The 16,419-nt window shown below is 46.6% G+C and overlaps 1 protein-coding gene across 5 annotated transcripts in view; it reads right to left on the reverse strand.

The window, feature by feature from the left end:
* Slc1a2 (solute carrier family 1 member 2) overlaps positions 1-16,419 on the reverse strand; it is a 130,436-nt gene that overhangs the window by 78,917 nt on the left and 35,100 nt on the right. The window contains exon 1 of one of the 5 annotated variants that reach the window (XM_087911353.1): positions 2,925-3,061. The exons of 3 other annotated variants lie outside the window; for them this stretch is intronic. The gene's annotated coding sequence lies outside the window, so the exon portion shown is untranslated. Of the gene's footprint in view, positions 1-2,068; positions 2,087-2,924; positions 3,062-16,419 lie in introns of those variants that run through there. One more of the 5 variants, XM_087911350.1, reaches the window with a different exon arrangement.

A 16,419-nucleotide genomic window follows, 5' to 3' on the forward strand; every position in this document is an offset into this window, starting at 1 on the left:
CAGCACCATCTACTGAGGTACTTTGCCGTCTTCCATACGGACACAACTAGGTCCGTTGTAGACCAGACTGGTCTGGTATCACTGGAAACACCAGATATCTTCAGAGAATAGTTTTTGATTCTAAGATACATACTTTCCTCTCGGTTAAACATTTCTGAAAATGGAATGCATCTTATAATTTATGTGATTTTCCTGAAAAGAACTGCTGGTATGAGACTTATGGAAACTCTTATAAATAATTATACATTAGGATCCAAGAAACATGTTGCGGAAGACACACAGACATAGATATAAATACAAATCAGTGATGGAGTGTGGTGTAACATTTCCAAGAATCAAACAAACACAAGGCTTCAAAGAAAGTTCCCTCTCTGTTGGCTGCTTTGGCCAGTGTGAGTTCACATCCTCTACTCGGTTGGTAGAAGGGCTTAAAGGGCAGACGTTGCCTTCGGGATGAAAGAGACCTATGACCAGAGGACTGTGGGTGGCACTGACCATGGCAGGCTTACTGTCAGGACTGCAGTGCCATTGAGCCCTAATCTCGCTCCCCCTGTATTCCCACCCAGTCACCCCAACCCTCCTTTGTCTGTTTTCTCCCATAACTAGCACCAATCCAGGTGGTCAGCCCATGGGCAGAATGTGCGCCCCTGGAAGACATGCACCCGTGAGTTCTGTCTGCCTGTTGTTTCCTACAGTGCAAACAGCAGTGGTCCCGACTCGGTTTCAGAGTGCGGCTGGTAACAGGCACAGACTTGCACACCAGCTGATTTGTTTCCTTGGTCAAGTAGGTCACAACGGGAAGTCACTGTCTCATGTTATGTAGAAAGTGGGAACACTGACCATTCTGGGTTGTGTGTTTCTTTGCTTTTTAAGTAAAATATGGTATTTTTTTTACTAAAAATAGTAAGCATTGCTTAATTTCTTAGCAAGCTTGATAAACATTTATTTAAGCCAATCTAATTAACTTACTTTTAAGTCCCTAGTAAGACAACAAGTGGCTTAAACAATTCAAGAGTGTAGCTTCCTGCAAGCAGGCACATTTGAGACTGTGGGTAGCAAGTCTAACTGGACTTGCACTCTCTGGAAATTGGTAGAGAGTATTTTAAATTGCATCCGCGGGCCTAGGAACACAAGGCTTATTTTGCAAATACGGTACATGCATATACCAAAAATGGCATACAAACAAAGACAAGCGTTTTCAAGGCTAGCTATACGTCAAGAAGACTAGGGAACCACCCAGTTCAGTCACTGAGAAAAGGCGAAGCAGGTGACATGGGAAGAGTGAAGCACAAAGTCATAAGGACAGCATCTGTTATCCATGTTTCCATGTGGTGACTCTAGTGTGTTTAAAACTCCGAGCACGGAGCACATCTAGTACACTGTCTACCCGATTTAAGAGCAGTCATAAGAATAAGGCCCAAGGCTAGCATGGAGTTTAGGATAAGGCTATCTAGCAAAATGGTCTAAGTTCATTTTCATTAAAATAAAATGCGAGACAACCTTAAAAGCGGGCATGAGAGCAAAACTGGAGAACACAGCCCCAACTGTCTGCTTGCATATTAGGACTAGAAGAGAACACGGCTGGAGGTTTAGAATCGCATCGTCCCCAACCAAATCTACGATACAACCCTTGCTCAGAATCCGTGTGGTTCTTCCTGGTTTCCTGAGCCACTGCTGTCAGCGGTTTCTGTCTCATCGATGCCTTTTTTTTAAAAAACCACTTCCTTGGACTTCTGAAGCTATAAACCAACATGTTTTAAAAAAGGACAAGGTATTAAAATGTTGTCCTAATTACAGTGACCGCCCCCCAAAACTGTGCCAAGAACCTAGCAGAGATGTGTGGCAGAAGCGGGGAAGCCCAGCCATTTTCTTTGTGCATCTGGAAAAGGAGGGGTAACCTGAAAAGGAGCTGAGGGACTAAGGTGGGCTGCTGATTCTTGGAACATCCACACTGTGTTGTAGGCAGTTAAAGATGCACATTCTACAAGGTTCCAAAGATACCATCGGACAAGATACTTCATGGATTTGGCAACGCTAGGAAGATACCTTTTCACCACCAAAACCATACCTTTTTCCTGTTTGCCAGAACAGGGAGTCCCTCAAACTTGGCATCAATTTTCGGCCTGGAAGAAAGGTTAACTGACAGTAAAATCCAGCACCATCCCTTGCTTTACCCTATCCCTGCAGCAGAAATAGAGCTATCACGGGACAGACAGACAAGACGGCAGATACTGGATGCATATATCTTCATCGGACCCAGTTCTTCAGTAGTGACTGCTGAAGATGTTCACCTTCTAATCTCAACAAAGAATCCAGGGTTCAACTCAGCACCCATCACCACACCCCTGCATGCTGAAGTGTTAGATGAGAAAGCCACGGGGGGGGGGCGGTTTGGTCAAAGAGCCAGCTTTCCCAACTCACCACGGAGCATCTCATAGGCATGCGAGTTAGGAGTCTCCCTTAAAGAGGGAGAGCTCCAGGTGGAAAGATGAATCAGTAGACAAGATTCAGACCCAAAAGACAAACGTTATTGAGAAGTGTGCCGTGAGATGCCTGGCCCATCGTGGCGCACAAAGGTTTGGGGACTTCCATGTCTGACGCACCATCCAGAGACGTTTTGGAGGCACAGATTGTGCAGCCCCCTGCCATCCTTTCATTCACAGAGCCTCTCCATTAATAAGCAAGGTCTGCTTGGCTGTAGGAGGCAGATGTTGGCAAGGGCCAGCATTGGCTCTCACACATCTGTAATAGCACACCCTCCTTCCCATCCCTCTTCTTCCCCTTCCTTCTATCCACCCTCCCTTCCATCCTTCCTTCTTGTCGTGTCTCTTTCTTGGGTGTGCACTCCTTCTTCTCTTCTCATTCCCACTCACAGCCCACCCACCCACAGCCCACCCGTGCCACGCTCACCCCAGCTCTCTGACCTGACTACTTTCTCAGCTGCAGGAGTCCACTGGCTACCAAGTTCCAGGATGAACTCAGCTGTCCATCCCCAGGGTGAAAATGGGTATTTTAAAGCTTACCTAGCCAGTGCTTTGATGTCAAAGAAGTCACATGCTGTCCTATTGATGGCTATCGTTTGGCTCCAGCCCCCAAGGTTGCTAGGTGTTTGTTTGTATATTGCATAACATACAAGAATTGAAGTCCTCATGGGGACCAGTTGGGGCCTTTGATGTCCCTCTCTGCTCTGTGAGAAAGAGTCAAAACGATCTCCTTTGTAGATTCTGTGAGTTTCCATGGGCTAGCCCACAGTTCGGCAGCCAGCTTCTGAGTCCAGCAGAGTCACGTAAGCTCTAGCCTTGCCACCACATGCTTTATTTCTTCAACGTATTCCTTCTTAGTAGCATCATGAACTAGGCAAGGCCCCAAAGCTGTGCTCGCTTGACTTTTGCCCCTGACCTAGAATCTCCACATCAGTGCCGAGGACTACTCCAGCATCGGAACCTCCCTGTAGGCTTCCATTCTCAGTGGTCCAGGCTTTCATTTACTCAGTAGATTTTGCCCTCGTAAGCACCTTCCGTATCCTCCTCTGGTAAGAGCACCTTTCCCAGACTGTGTCCCTCTGAGTCCTACTAGCACCTTCAAGTGTCCCTTGGTCTAAAGAAGGGGCCTCTGAAAGGCTGGAAAGAGATGTGATAATGTGAAACTGGGAATCAAATGTTCTGGAAAGATCCACTGTGAAGAAACTCATCCAGGAGCTGGGGAGGAGGCCCAAGGGGTGTGTAGCGCTCACCACACAAGTGCAGGGATCTGAGACTAGCTCTCATGTATCCATACAGAGCTGGATGCGGTGGTGCCCATCTTAATCAGAGTGTTCCTATGGTGAGATGGGAGGTAAGTACAGTAGGGTCCCCAGAAGCTCTAGGGCTAGCTACCTGGTAAATGTATTGCCAAACAAGAGGCCCTGCCTCAAACAAGAAGGGTTTCCATATGGGTACTGTGGTATATTAGTGCACATATGCACACACACAAAAATATAAAAAGAAAGAGAGAGGGGGAAGGAGGAAAGGAATGGAGAGGGTGAGTGGGGGAGTGGAAGGGAGAAAGCAAGGGACAGAGACTCTTTCAGCTTCACCTCATTTGGCTCCCAAAGTCATGGAGACCTGGAGTCCACCTACTTTCTTTATGAAAGAACTGAACGTATCCTATGCATAATGGGCCGAGGAGCACACTCTCTAACATGGCACATGGCTGGCCTCCTGAGCCACAAAAGAACACCTCTTGGCATTGCTCCCATAATCTCTGGCAAGCATTCGAAACTGTACTGGGGCAATGTTTCAGGTTCAGAGAGAAGCCACTGCAATGAGCTACATAGTGGAATGTAGTCTTATCACCGAGAAGATGCTGGAAGGCTTTGTCAGAAGGGGGCAGGAGTCCACCTGCCACAGATGGCTCTGATGTGGCACAGAGAACAGAGCCTCTGTTTCTGTCTAGAGGTACCCAAGCTGGAGATATCTGCCCCAGGATGTAGACGGCGTGGATACTTCACAGATGAGCTGAGGTGGCTGTCCCCCATACCAGGCAAAGCCTCCAAAGGGTCCCCTGAGGTCCCCGTCTCACAGCTAGTCCTTGGATATGTGTGAGTGTTCCATGGTGTATGTCCGGCCTCCCCGTGGGCCATTTCAGTCCCAATCCAAAAATTCCACAGGCGATATTGTGTCTGAGAAAGAAAGGTGCTGAGCTTGTCTCCCAGTCACCACTATAAATAGACATGGCAGGATAATCTGAATTAGTGCACATGGTGACGTCTGTTGGTGTGCCTCCCAAGACTCATTCAGCTCTCCCTTTGACACTCGTGAGCTGCATGAGCTTGGGCAAACTGTCTTAAGAACACTGAATCTCAAGCGCCTCATTCACACAAGGAGTATTTCTGGTAATAATAATAACACATGGTACTGTGGTAGAAACATAATCAGAAATATATACAGATTATATATATGTATATATATTATATGCTATATGCTATATATATATATATATATATATATATATATATATATATATATATATATATAATCTGGAAGAGAACACGGGACACACTGTGACCACTACCACCACATCTAGTATGGATTTGATCATTTCATAGATATTTCTTGGACAAGTATATTCCCATTCTATTGTAAACCCTTAATTCCCATTGAGCATTTAGCTTCTGAGGATTGCTATTGGAAGCACAGCAGGGGCATGACAGACTGAACTTTCTGCTCCAGGCCTCTTGGAGGCTTGACTCCACCCACATCTAGCCACAGCCTCTCCATTCTCTTTAGCTGACATTCATCACTTTGGGCCATTGATGCTAGCTGACCGTCATGGAAGGCTTTCTATGTGCTAGACACACTGAAAATACTTTTCAGGTATCTGACTTCTTTAAGTCTTTTCACCCCTGTAAGTGGGGACTACGATATTCCCATTTACAGAAAAAAAGAAAAAGAAAAGGCCCGGAGAGGCTGAGTAACTCTGCAAGTTTGTAGTAGGCCAGTGGAGACTCTGATCCTGACTGTTTAGCTTGTGTTGAGCTGTCACAACCCTTCCCTTATTGGGAAGGTGTGCTGCCTCCTTAGACAAGGGTGCAGGTGTAGCATGAGTAAGAAGAAAACATGGACGGTGGAGGAGGCAAGAGTGGGAAGGCGAGGGAGGGAAAAGAAGTCGTCTCTGGGAATGTGCAGAGATGACAGCTGGTTGAGGGATTAGTCAGGCATCACCCAAACAGAACTGAGTAGCACTCAGATTCTGCCCTGGAGGACAGAGTCAGCCTGCTCCCACCATGCAGGTCTTAGCGGGAGGCGGTCAGCAATCTGACAATGAGAGAGACAGGGACAGGGAACACCTGGAACTTGGACAAGTTGCTAAGGGCAACCCACTCACAGCAAAAGAGACTGTAGTGTGCACAGTTCATCAGAGATACTCTTGAGACTGGGAGACAGGTTATGGACCCCTCCAAGTGATGGGCTTCTAGGATATGGGTTCCTTGGGGATTCTGCTAACTAATCTGGCCATCGAAAGTGGATGCTTTATAAGAATTGCTCACAATGCACAGAAAGAAAGGGACTTGCCCCAAACATACTTTGCTTGTAGGGTTTCAAGTCAGGGTTGGAGCTGAAGCAGGAAGAAAATCACGTACTTACTGAACAGACGTCTCCACCTGCCATTTGTTCTTCTCTTCCCATCCCAAGCTATGGAAGGAGCAGGGCTGCAAGGCTGCACAAGGCCAGCAAGTCCATGGGGCCTAGGAGCTGTGTTTCTCTTCCTTGAAAGAAGAGAGTCTCCAAGACTGAAGGTTAGCAAAGGATGGGTCAGGCAGGAGGGCATCCTTAACCAGGGGACCTTGTGTGGCTTGCCACTGCCATTTTGACAGTTGCTACACTGGATTTGATGCTAAACCCTTGGCATTCTTTTAGAGGTGAGTGGAACGCTGGGCATCACACAATCTAGGCACATGGAGACAGTGACTGAAGTCTGAGTGCCATTCACTAGCCCAGCATTTTGGCAAGTGGCTAGATTCACTCATGCCTCTGATTCTCCTATGTAAAACACCTCCTGTCCTCTTGAATTAGTACACTCAGATCCAAGGGCAGTGTCTGGAACACTATTATATGCCTTCCACAAAGGACCAGTTCCATGACTGTTATCTCTCTCTCTCTCTCTCTCTCTCTCTCTCTCTCTCTCTCTCTCTCTCTCTGTGTGTGTGTGTGTGTGTGTGTGTGTGTGTGTGTCTGTCTGTCTGTCTGTCTGTCTGTCTGTCTGTCTGTCTGTCTTCCTCTCTATGTCTCTGTCTGTTTCTCTTTCTCCTTACTTTCTTTGCTCCCTCTCTCCTTTTTTCTTCTCTTTCCCCCACCATTCCCTGAGTATGGCCAGTGTGGACCTAAAGGTATGTGGGCTTTGCAACCCTCAGTCCTTGAAAGAGCCCTTTGAGGAGGACATCACAGAGAGCTGTTGAGACCAAGCCCATCCCAAGACACTGCCAGGGTGGTATAGTCTCATCATGCAGGTACAATAAAACTGATGCCAGCACCTGATGTGGAAAGTCCTTCTGTATATGTGTTGCTCTTATTAGTTAACAAATGAAGAAACTACCTTAGCCTGTGATAGGGTAGAGTAGAGGTAGGTGGGGAAAACTAAACTGAATGCTTGCGAGAAAGAAGGCGGAGTCACAGAAGTCATGTAGCCAAAACCACAGACAGATCTGCCAGAACCTTGCCAGTAAGCCACAGCCTTGTGGTGATACACAGAATAACAGAGACGGTTAGGTCAGGATATAAGAGCTAGCTAGAAATACGCTTAAACTATTGGGCAAACAGTGTTGAAATTAATATAATTTCTGTGTGATTATTTCGGCTCTGAGTTGCTAGGGATGAACAAGCAACCTCCTACAAAAATTGGCATGCCAATGTGGCCAGCTACATCCACGTAAAACCTGAGAAAGCTTAAAAAGGAATTCTAGATACAAAAGAACAGAGTTAAGCATGACTTTGGTAGCAACATTTTCTTGGGTGGGCTCTGTTTGCTAGAAGCAAGCAGATAGATGCATGGTTTTTTAAAGAGACAGCTTCCCGACTCAGTAGTAGCAGCAAAAACCATGTGGCTCCTTTAAGAAGGTTTCCTGGTTCGCCAGCACAAATGTCTCTGACTCATTCAGGAGGGTCAGGTATGAAGCATTTAAATGGGTTTTGTGAGCAGAGTGCTATAACTTGCTTAATGGCAACATAGACCTGCTGTATGCCTAAAAATGGGGCAATGTACATGGCTCTCAGAGGCAGCAAACATGCCTCCACCATGTTGGATTGGGCAGAGCAAGCAGGCAAGGCCATGTTCGCCCTAGCCACACTCACATAGCATTAAAAAACAAAAGGTGCTTCTGGTCAGAAAATAATTACAGATACACAATAGAGACAGATTCAGATAAAGACCTCTAAATGGGTCATGGTGTTGGATAAATGTACACAGGCATGAGAGAGAGAGGAAAAAGAACATAAACAGTTATAAAAAGAAGTAAATAGTTTTAAGAAAGGATAAAGTCTTTCTAGAGACAGAGTACAGATAGTCATAGATTAAAGGAGTACAGAAAAATAAGCCAAATAAAGATGGAATATATACAGAGAGTTTGGATTATATATACTATTATGTTTTCTTTAAAATATTTAACTGTGAGAAATAAGAACAGAGAGACATTTCACTGTATAGGCTGCTAAGCTAAGCCAACATATATAGTTTAAAGGTATCTTCACTTCAATCTTTAGGTCTAAGGATTTGTTGCTTTGGAAAATGGGTTTTTCTTTTGTTCCTACAGAGGATGAGAACCTATGGAATTCTTTCAGACTAATGTGGTTTGATGGACCAAGACCCCCCATGAAAGGTCACCATGAACACCCCCAAAAATTACTTCACCTAACAAAAAGCAGGAAGCAGTTTTGAGAGAACTGCACTCAAATTCCCTAATATTGTTTATAAATGTTTGTTTACATTTAAAAGGGAATATACTATAGAAATGGATACTTTGCACTGGTATGGATCTTGATCTATTGATACAAATTTAAGGTCAATTTTGCTATACTATATACATGTATTCCTGCTCTTGATTAAGATATTGTGTTCATGCAGCTCATTTAAAAATGTAATGTATATTTAAGAAATCCAGGTTAATAGATAGTCATCTATAATAGTCAAGCTTGTAGTCATGTTAGGTTTTCTAGATATATAGAGAGATATTTCAGTTAGAACGAACAAGTGGCCTCCTATAACAAGCAGCAACAAGAAAAATTTATGATCTCTATTTCACAGGTGACATCACTGAGGCAGAGACCTGTGGAACCAGGGAGCATATCCTGTTCCCTTTGCACACTACAAACATTGGTGAGACAGAAAACAATACCCATAAGGGTCATTTTCCTTGATTCCCTTAGAAATCATGGGGCAAAGACACACTTGACCTCTTGGGCTGGGATCTGGCAGAACCTCTAACCCTAAGCACCTCCAAGCCCTTGACATTTCTCCTACTCTATTATTCGGAAGACAGCATAGCAAGGTTACAGACAGCCCTATAGTCAGAGAGTTTGTGTATAGGAAGGCTAAGGCAGCACAACCCACACCAGTTGCTGTAGTATCTCAAGTCTCCCACCACCAAGATTGCATTAAACTTCCCATAGATTTCTGGGCCTTGGTTGTTATAGAGAGAAGTATTCAGAAGTATCAGAGGCAAGGAATGCCACTAAGCATCATGCAAAGCATAGACAAGCCCCACCCCTAAGTCTACATGGCCACTCCCTCTGCCCTCTGAAGAGGTCTCAGCACTTAGCACCTCAGAGTTCATGCTATCTGAAGAAACTGCCTTTGGGTTCACATGTTTTCTCTATCTCTATGGAAGGATCATATGTCCCTAAGCACATGTTTTGCCAATGAAATGTCCACAGTCTCAAGCCTTCAGTGTTTCCGCCATATTGCACCAATGACCTCAGGTCAGCAGTCACCTGTTGGCATCTCTAACTGACTTCACCAAAGGCCCATCAGAAATGAGAAGGCCAGTTTTCCCGTGTTCGCACAACCTGATGCACTGCAGAATTGGCATCCCCCAAACAGCCTCAGCATTAACCAGCAAGCCTAGACTAGTCAACACAAAGCCCAGGGTGATCCAGAGCTCTGTGGCCCATCTGTCTCAGCTGCTGGTCCTTCTCTGGCTCACTCCCCACTTCATTACTGGAGTTTCCTGCAAATAAGTTAAGTGAGTTCAGATTCTTGTCCTAGAACCTTCTAGGAACTCAAATAAACACAGAAGTCACACCTGTCTACTGCCAAGCAGAAGCGTTAAGAGTCTTCCCATAGTTCTGTCTTCTCTCTTCGGTCCTCTATTATAAGAGGCACCCAGGCAGGAGCTACTTCTTGGTATGGATCCCATTACTAGAATGCACAGTTAAAACCTGAAGTTCACATTCCAATTGCTGGGAACCAATGAAATTGGGGGAAGTTTGTTCCCGCAGCATAGCCCAGTAGAAGCTGATTGATACAGGACCTCTTAGTCTTTCAGAACCTGTCTAGCTGGCTCTAGTAGACCCAGGCTGCTTATCTTCCAAGTGACACTCTTTACAGCGAGCATTGGAAAGCACAGCCCTGTTTGAAATGGGGCTTTGGAGACAGCCATCTCCCCTCTGTATTTGGGTACTCTTTCTGTAACTCATGGTGTCCCGTGCAATGGCGAGGCACTGGAGAACTGTCTGCAGGCTGGGCAATCTGACTTTGAGCCAGCACGTCTACTGTGACTCAGTTTATACTTCACAGCATGATAATGCGGTCCACTTACTACTATGGAAAGAGACTACAATGCTTGAGGCTAGGGTAGAAGGAGCAGAGGAAGCCACCCCAAGACTGTCCTCAGCACTGTCATCATGGGCAAGTCCCTACCTCCCCACAGTCCCGAGGCAGGCTCTGACCCCAGAGCCCATCCCAGCGGCATGACTCAGACTCTGTGGTTCAGTGAGGACAGAAATGAATGTCCACTTCTCGTGTCCCTGCTTGAGCCATCAGCTTTCAGAACAAGCTTGACTAACACAGTTTCAGGGGAACGGTTAGCTTGTCTCGTCCACAAATGGCTCACTTCTTTGAACAAACGAGAACTGAGAGTGACATTGTTGGCTCCCCATGACCTTGACATGAGCTGAGTGTGAACCACGAATTCTGCACCGACTGGGAGCCTCCAAAGGCCATCTTTCACACAAGGGCAGCCTTTCCAAACCTCGTGTCGTAGTTAGTGTCAGAGCCACCTTAGCTGCTACTTCCTCCAGCGGGGACGGCACAAACTGCGTTCGGAGGGACAGCTCTGTCATGAAAAGCCAGTACGTCCCGCCATGACTACAACACGAAAACAAAGATAACAGGAAATATTTGTGTTGAGACTGGCTACATATTCTTATTTGCTGGACATGCTAATAGCATGTTAGCAGGGTTTGATCTTTTCGTGATCAGAAAGATCAAGAGAAACAAAAGGCAAGCGCTCTCAGCATGCGATAGGACTTTGAAAGTTCCTCACAAGGGCACCTCAGCTTTCTTGTGTTCTGATATGAGCTGTCACTCACCGGGGCAGCTCTTTCACACTCAGGGCGGTGGCACTGTGTCCATAGATCCTTAAACAAGGATGACTGAGAAACCGACAGCACCAGCCTTACAGCCTGCCCCTTGCAGAACTCCATCCTGTTCTCCAACCTTCCACCTGTGTGACGTTGTCAAAGTCACTAAGCCTCTCTGAGCATTTTCCTCACCTGCAAAACAGGGATGACTATGGCACCCAGTTATCATGTGAAGGCCTTCAGAAAGTTCTTGGCCAACAGTCCTATTTAGTCAGTTATGGTTGTCATTACTATTTAGTACTATCAAGTGCTTTTGGTGTGTATGTGTTTCTATCCATGTATATGTGTGTGTGTGTGTGGTTGCATGTGCACACATGCAATGCATGCCTATGGAGGGCAGAATCAACATGTCTTCTATCACTCTGCACCTCATTTTTTGAGTCAGGATCTCTCATTGAACCTGCAGCTTATTGATTGGCTAGACTAGTCAGCTAGTGAGCCCCGGGAATCCTTTTGTCTCTGCCTGCTCAGCCCTGGGATTGCAAGGGCGAATGGCCTTACCAGGACTTCTACATGGGTGCTGGAAATCCAAAGTAATGTCCTCACACTTCTGCAGCAAGGACTTCCATCACCAATGAGCCATCTCATCAGCCCCATGCTGAGTATGACATCACCCAGTCTATAGCTGACCAATGAGAAAGTCAATTAAGCCATCTGTCCAAATAATGTCGTCTCACTTCTCCACTAGCCTACTCCACTAGGCTACTTCCTTAAGTGGCAGCAAAGGTTGCCACTGACATGTTAAGTTGGGTATTGTTATTCAGTCCTGCATCTTTCCTAACTCTTCGTGCCTACTTCCCTATGCCACACTACGGCACAAAGGATACTGGCGCATGGCTGCAGGCAAGCCATCTGGGTAGGTTCAGGCACAGTTGGGCTGTACGTGCTATGCCTTTGGTCCCATCGTGGGCAGGCTGTCCTGTAAACTGCAGACCTGTGGAGGAAGTGAGAGAGGGCAGTGGCCCCTGGACCACGTGGAGAAGGACCAGAGCCCTGCTGTGCATCTCACAGTAGAATGGATGCAAACAGAGCCGGTGCCTCATGCCTTTATTTTTAATGTTCCCACCTACGGCTGGCCAGCTGCAGCAAACACATTAAAAACCACAGTGTAGCATGCTACAGCTACTTGCTCACGCTCCTTTCAGCATTTCTCTTCCAAGGCAGGGCAGCAACTTTCTCACCTTACTCCGTGACTCTGCCATCTACAGTGTTCACAATTAAGAAGCAGGCAGTTGAGTTAGAACAAGAAAAAAATGGTTAAAAAAAATAAACAAACAAAAACTCATAATATTTTAAGTTCATTTGCTATGTCATACGGGGCTGCATCCATAGCTCTCCTGGGGTGCATGTGGCACACAGGCGACGGGAGGGACACACGGACGACAAGGTGTGCTCTGGACTGGAAGTTCTTGACCAGAAGTGTCAGTGAGGGCACTTAGCTGTGCTCAGTGGGAAGCCACAGGGTTGGCCCAAGACCTTTCGATGTCTACAGAAGATGCTGTTGGAGAAAAGCTGGGTCAGGGGCTGGGAAGATGGCTCAGCATGGGAAAGGGACTTGCTACACAGTATGAGGACATGAATTCAGAACCGCAGGACCCATGGAAAAGCTGGGAATGGCAGTGAGTGTCTATAACTTAAATACTTGGGGTCGGGGCAGAGATAAGTGGATTCTACAAGCAATCTGACATAACCTAAGTGAGCTTCCGGTTCTGAGAGATATCCTCTCTCTTCTCTCTCTCTCTCTCTCTCTCTCTCTCTCTCTCACACACACACACACACACACACACGCACACGCACACACACACACACACACACACACACACACACACACACACACACACACGTGCGCGCACGCATGCGCAGTGGAACACCACAAAGGGAGACATCCAACCTTGACCTCTTGGTACACATACAACCAGAATAGGAGAAAAATGGCAATTCTTTGGTATGTCTAAAATGAGCTCAAAATAAAATAATTAAGTGTTTAAAAACATAGATGCCAAAAGACAGCAAGAACCAAACCACTGCTGTTGTCAATTTAGGAACTTAGATGTTTATCTTTGAATTTATAAACAAATTCTATTTCTTCCACTTACATAAGTGTGCATCTTGATTTAACTTTAAGTCTGTTTTAATTTGCGAATGATATTCTTGGAAGCTGGCAGCACTTACGCTGAGCCAGTCGGATCTGCCTCAGCAGGACAGATCCTCTCACATGCTTCATGGTGCAGTTCCAGAAAACCCATGTAACTGCTAGAGGTAGATGGAGCTGTGAGGAAAGGCAGGAGAAAGGTCACTTATAGGCAGAGAGAGGCTTCGAGTATAAATACTGGAACAGGTGAATGGAGACACCAATATCCTAATGAGGCCAGGAAAGCTGAGATGCGGAAGGCCAAGGGAATAGAGGGGGCATCACTGTTTACACTCTAGTGTGACATGAGACATGGTGGAGGAGTTAGTTAGCCCATGAGTTCATTCATCACAGCCCCAGGAGAAAGGGGAATCTTCATCATTCTTACACCACATACCAGGCTGCACAACCAGTCAGCAACAGAGCCCAGGTACAGCACAGACACTGTAAATTTCTTCAACTTACTCTTTTGGTTTTTTTTACCAACATAATACTCAATACTTCTGTCATTCATCCTCTGAGATGTCTTCAAGGCTGAGAGTGGGTTGAGAGTGAAGCAGGCTAGGACCACAGAGCACACAGTAGGTGGCAGAAGGAGCACGCAGTAGGCGTCAGACAGAGGACACAGTGGGCTTCAGACAGAGCACACAGTGGGTGTCAGACAGATCACACAGTGGGTATCAGACAGAGCACAGAGTAGGCGTCAGACAGAGCACACAGTATGTGTCAGACAGAGCACACAGTAGGCGTCAGACAGAGCACACACTGGGTGTCAGACAGAGTACACAGTAGATGTCAGACAGAGCACACACTGGGTGTCAGACAGAGCACACAGTGGGTATAAGACAGAGCACACAGTAGGTGTCGGACAGAGCACACAGTGGGTGTCAGACAGAGCACACAGTAGGTGTCAGACAGAGCGCATAGTGGGTATAAGACAGAGCACACAGTAGGCGTCAGACAGAGCACACAGTGGGTATCAGACAGAGCACACAGTGGGTATCAGACAGAGCACACAGTGGGTGTCAGACAGAGCACACAGTAGGCGTCAGACAGAGCACACAGTGGGTGTCAGACAGAGCACACAGTGGGTACCAGACAGAGGACACAGTAGGCGTCAGACAGAGCACACAGTGGGTGTCAGACAGAGCACACAGTAGGCGTCAGACAGAGCACACAGTGGGTGTCAGACAGAGCACACAGTGGGTGTCAGACAGAGCATACAGGGGTGTCAGATGTTCAGCATGCACTGGGTCGTGACAAAGAGGAGGTGAAGAGATGAGCACGGAGTCCCTGAGGCTCAGAAGGGCCTCACCTGGAGCTACACTCACTGCTAAGTGGCCAGTGCTCGACACTGCCACTCTTCTGATGACACCATCTGTGTGTCTCCCTCAGAAGGTCAGAGCCACAAGCTGTAAAGACCATCACACAGGGACCAGGACCTGAACCAGGACCTGAACCTCCAACAGCCCCTGGGGAGGAACCCTCCACGCAGGCCTGTGGGCACACAGAGGTATGGATTGTCCACTGCCCAGGTCGTGCTGCCTGCCCAGTTTGTCATTCAGTTCAGACTGTAAACAAGCAGAAGGGCTTTCTTTACTTGACTCTCTTCTGGCCCTGAGTCACCCATCTGAGATACCTACATGTTCTAACTTTTCAGGTGCGGGGAGGGAGGGGCGCTGTAAACACCCATTTCTTTCTTTCTAGTGTGAGTTTTCTTTAAGAAGATCTCTGATCAGTTTCTGTAATCGGCCACTGCTAAATGTGGAACACATGTATGTGCACATGAAAGGCAAGCAGAACGAGCATTGTACCGAATGTGAATGCTCGTTTATACATTTTAGACAGAGTAAAGGCACACTAAACCAGACAGGTGCCCATTAGTTCAAATTCAAGCCTTCACCTGACTTTATATTTGAAGATATGATCAGTAACACCACAGCCTCCCATTCCAAAAGCCCATTCTCAGCTCAGAACTCCAAATTTTCAATAGTCACACAATGCACAACAGATGTAGGAAAAGGCAGAACCCCAGGTCCTGTGAGGCAGGCTCACGCCTGTGGCTGGATGCCTCCACAAGGCTTCCCCTTAGGGAGCCGTTACTCTGGAACGTTGTTTGGGTGACGGCTCCCAGAACAGCGGGGGACCTTGGCTCCTGGGATGTCTTTTACTCTGCTGCCCCACCAGAGACAGAAGAAAGCCCAAGAGAACGTGGCTGCAGGCCATTCCAACCAGAAGCAACTGGGCTTGAGGCTCTAAAACCCAGCCCTCCCAGAGAATTCACCCTTTGCCCTGACATCAGCAGTCCAAGTGTCTGAGAAACGCTGGGCATCTGGTGCCCCTCCTTTTCATGAAAACTGAGATCAACCAACACAAAATTAAACCATTTCTAATGCGCTGACGCAAGGGTCAGAAGACTAGCAATTCTATTCCTCTTTAACGTATAACAGAATCTCTCCAATGATTAAATCTCGGGCCTCACGCTTAGGTCTCCTCAAAGAACTAAGAACAAGAGAGGAGGTTGTCTCCAAACGCACAACCCATGGCTGTCTTCAATTAAACTCTATTAAAAGCCAAGTCTGGATGAGTGCATTGAAATGGGCACTCAGCCAACCGACCTGATTTTAGCTCGGAGAAGGAGAAGGCAAACAGAAAAGTGTGACTACGAAACCTACTGTCTGTGGGTTAAATGCGCTAAAATGAACACTGCACAGAGAAGCAACCAGGCATGCGGGAAGTGCTTTGTAAAGGCTAGTCCCTTCTATTGCTGTTGTTGTCACTGTTATGATGAGGTAAAAGCTAGACCCTTCTGTTGCTGCTGCTGTCACTGTTATGATGAGGTAAAGGCTAGACCCTTCTGTTGCTGTTGCTGTCCCTGTTATGATGAGGTAAAGGCTAGACCCTTCTGCTGCTGTCACTGTTCTAGACCCTTCTGTGGCTGTCCCTGTTATAATGAGGTAAAGGCTAGACCCTTCTGTTGCTGTTACTGTTATGATGAAGTAAAGGCTAGACCCTTCTTTTGCTGTTGCTATAACTTACAATGAGGTAAAGGCTAGACCCATCTCTTGCTGTCACTGTTATGATGAAGTAAAGGCTAGACCCTTCTGTTACTGTTGCTGTCACTGTTATGATGAAGTAAAGGCTAGACCCTTCTGTTACTGTTGCTGTCACTGT

The sequence above is a fragment of the Myodes glareolus genome, chromosome 10 (assembly GCF_982192425.1).
Source record: "Myodes glareolus chromosome 10, mMyoGla1.1, whole genome shotgun sequence".
Classification (NCBI taxonomy): Eukaryota; Metazoa; Chordata; class Mammalia; order Rodentia; family Cricetidae; genus Myodes; species Myodes glareolus.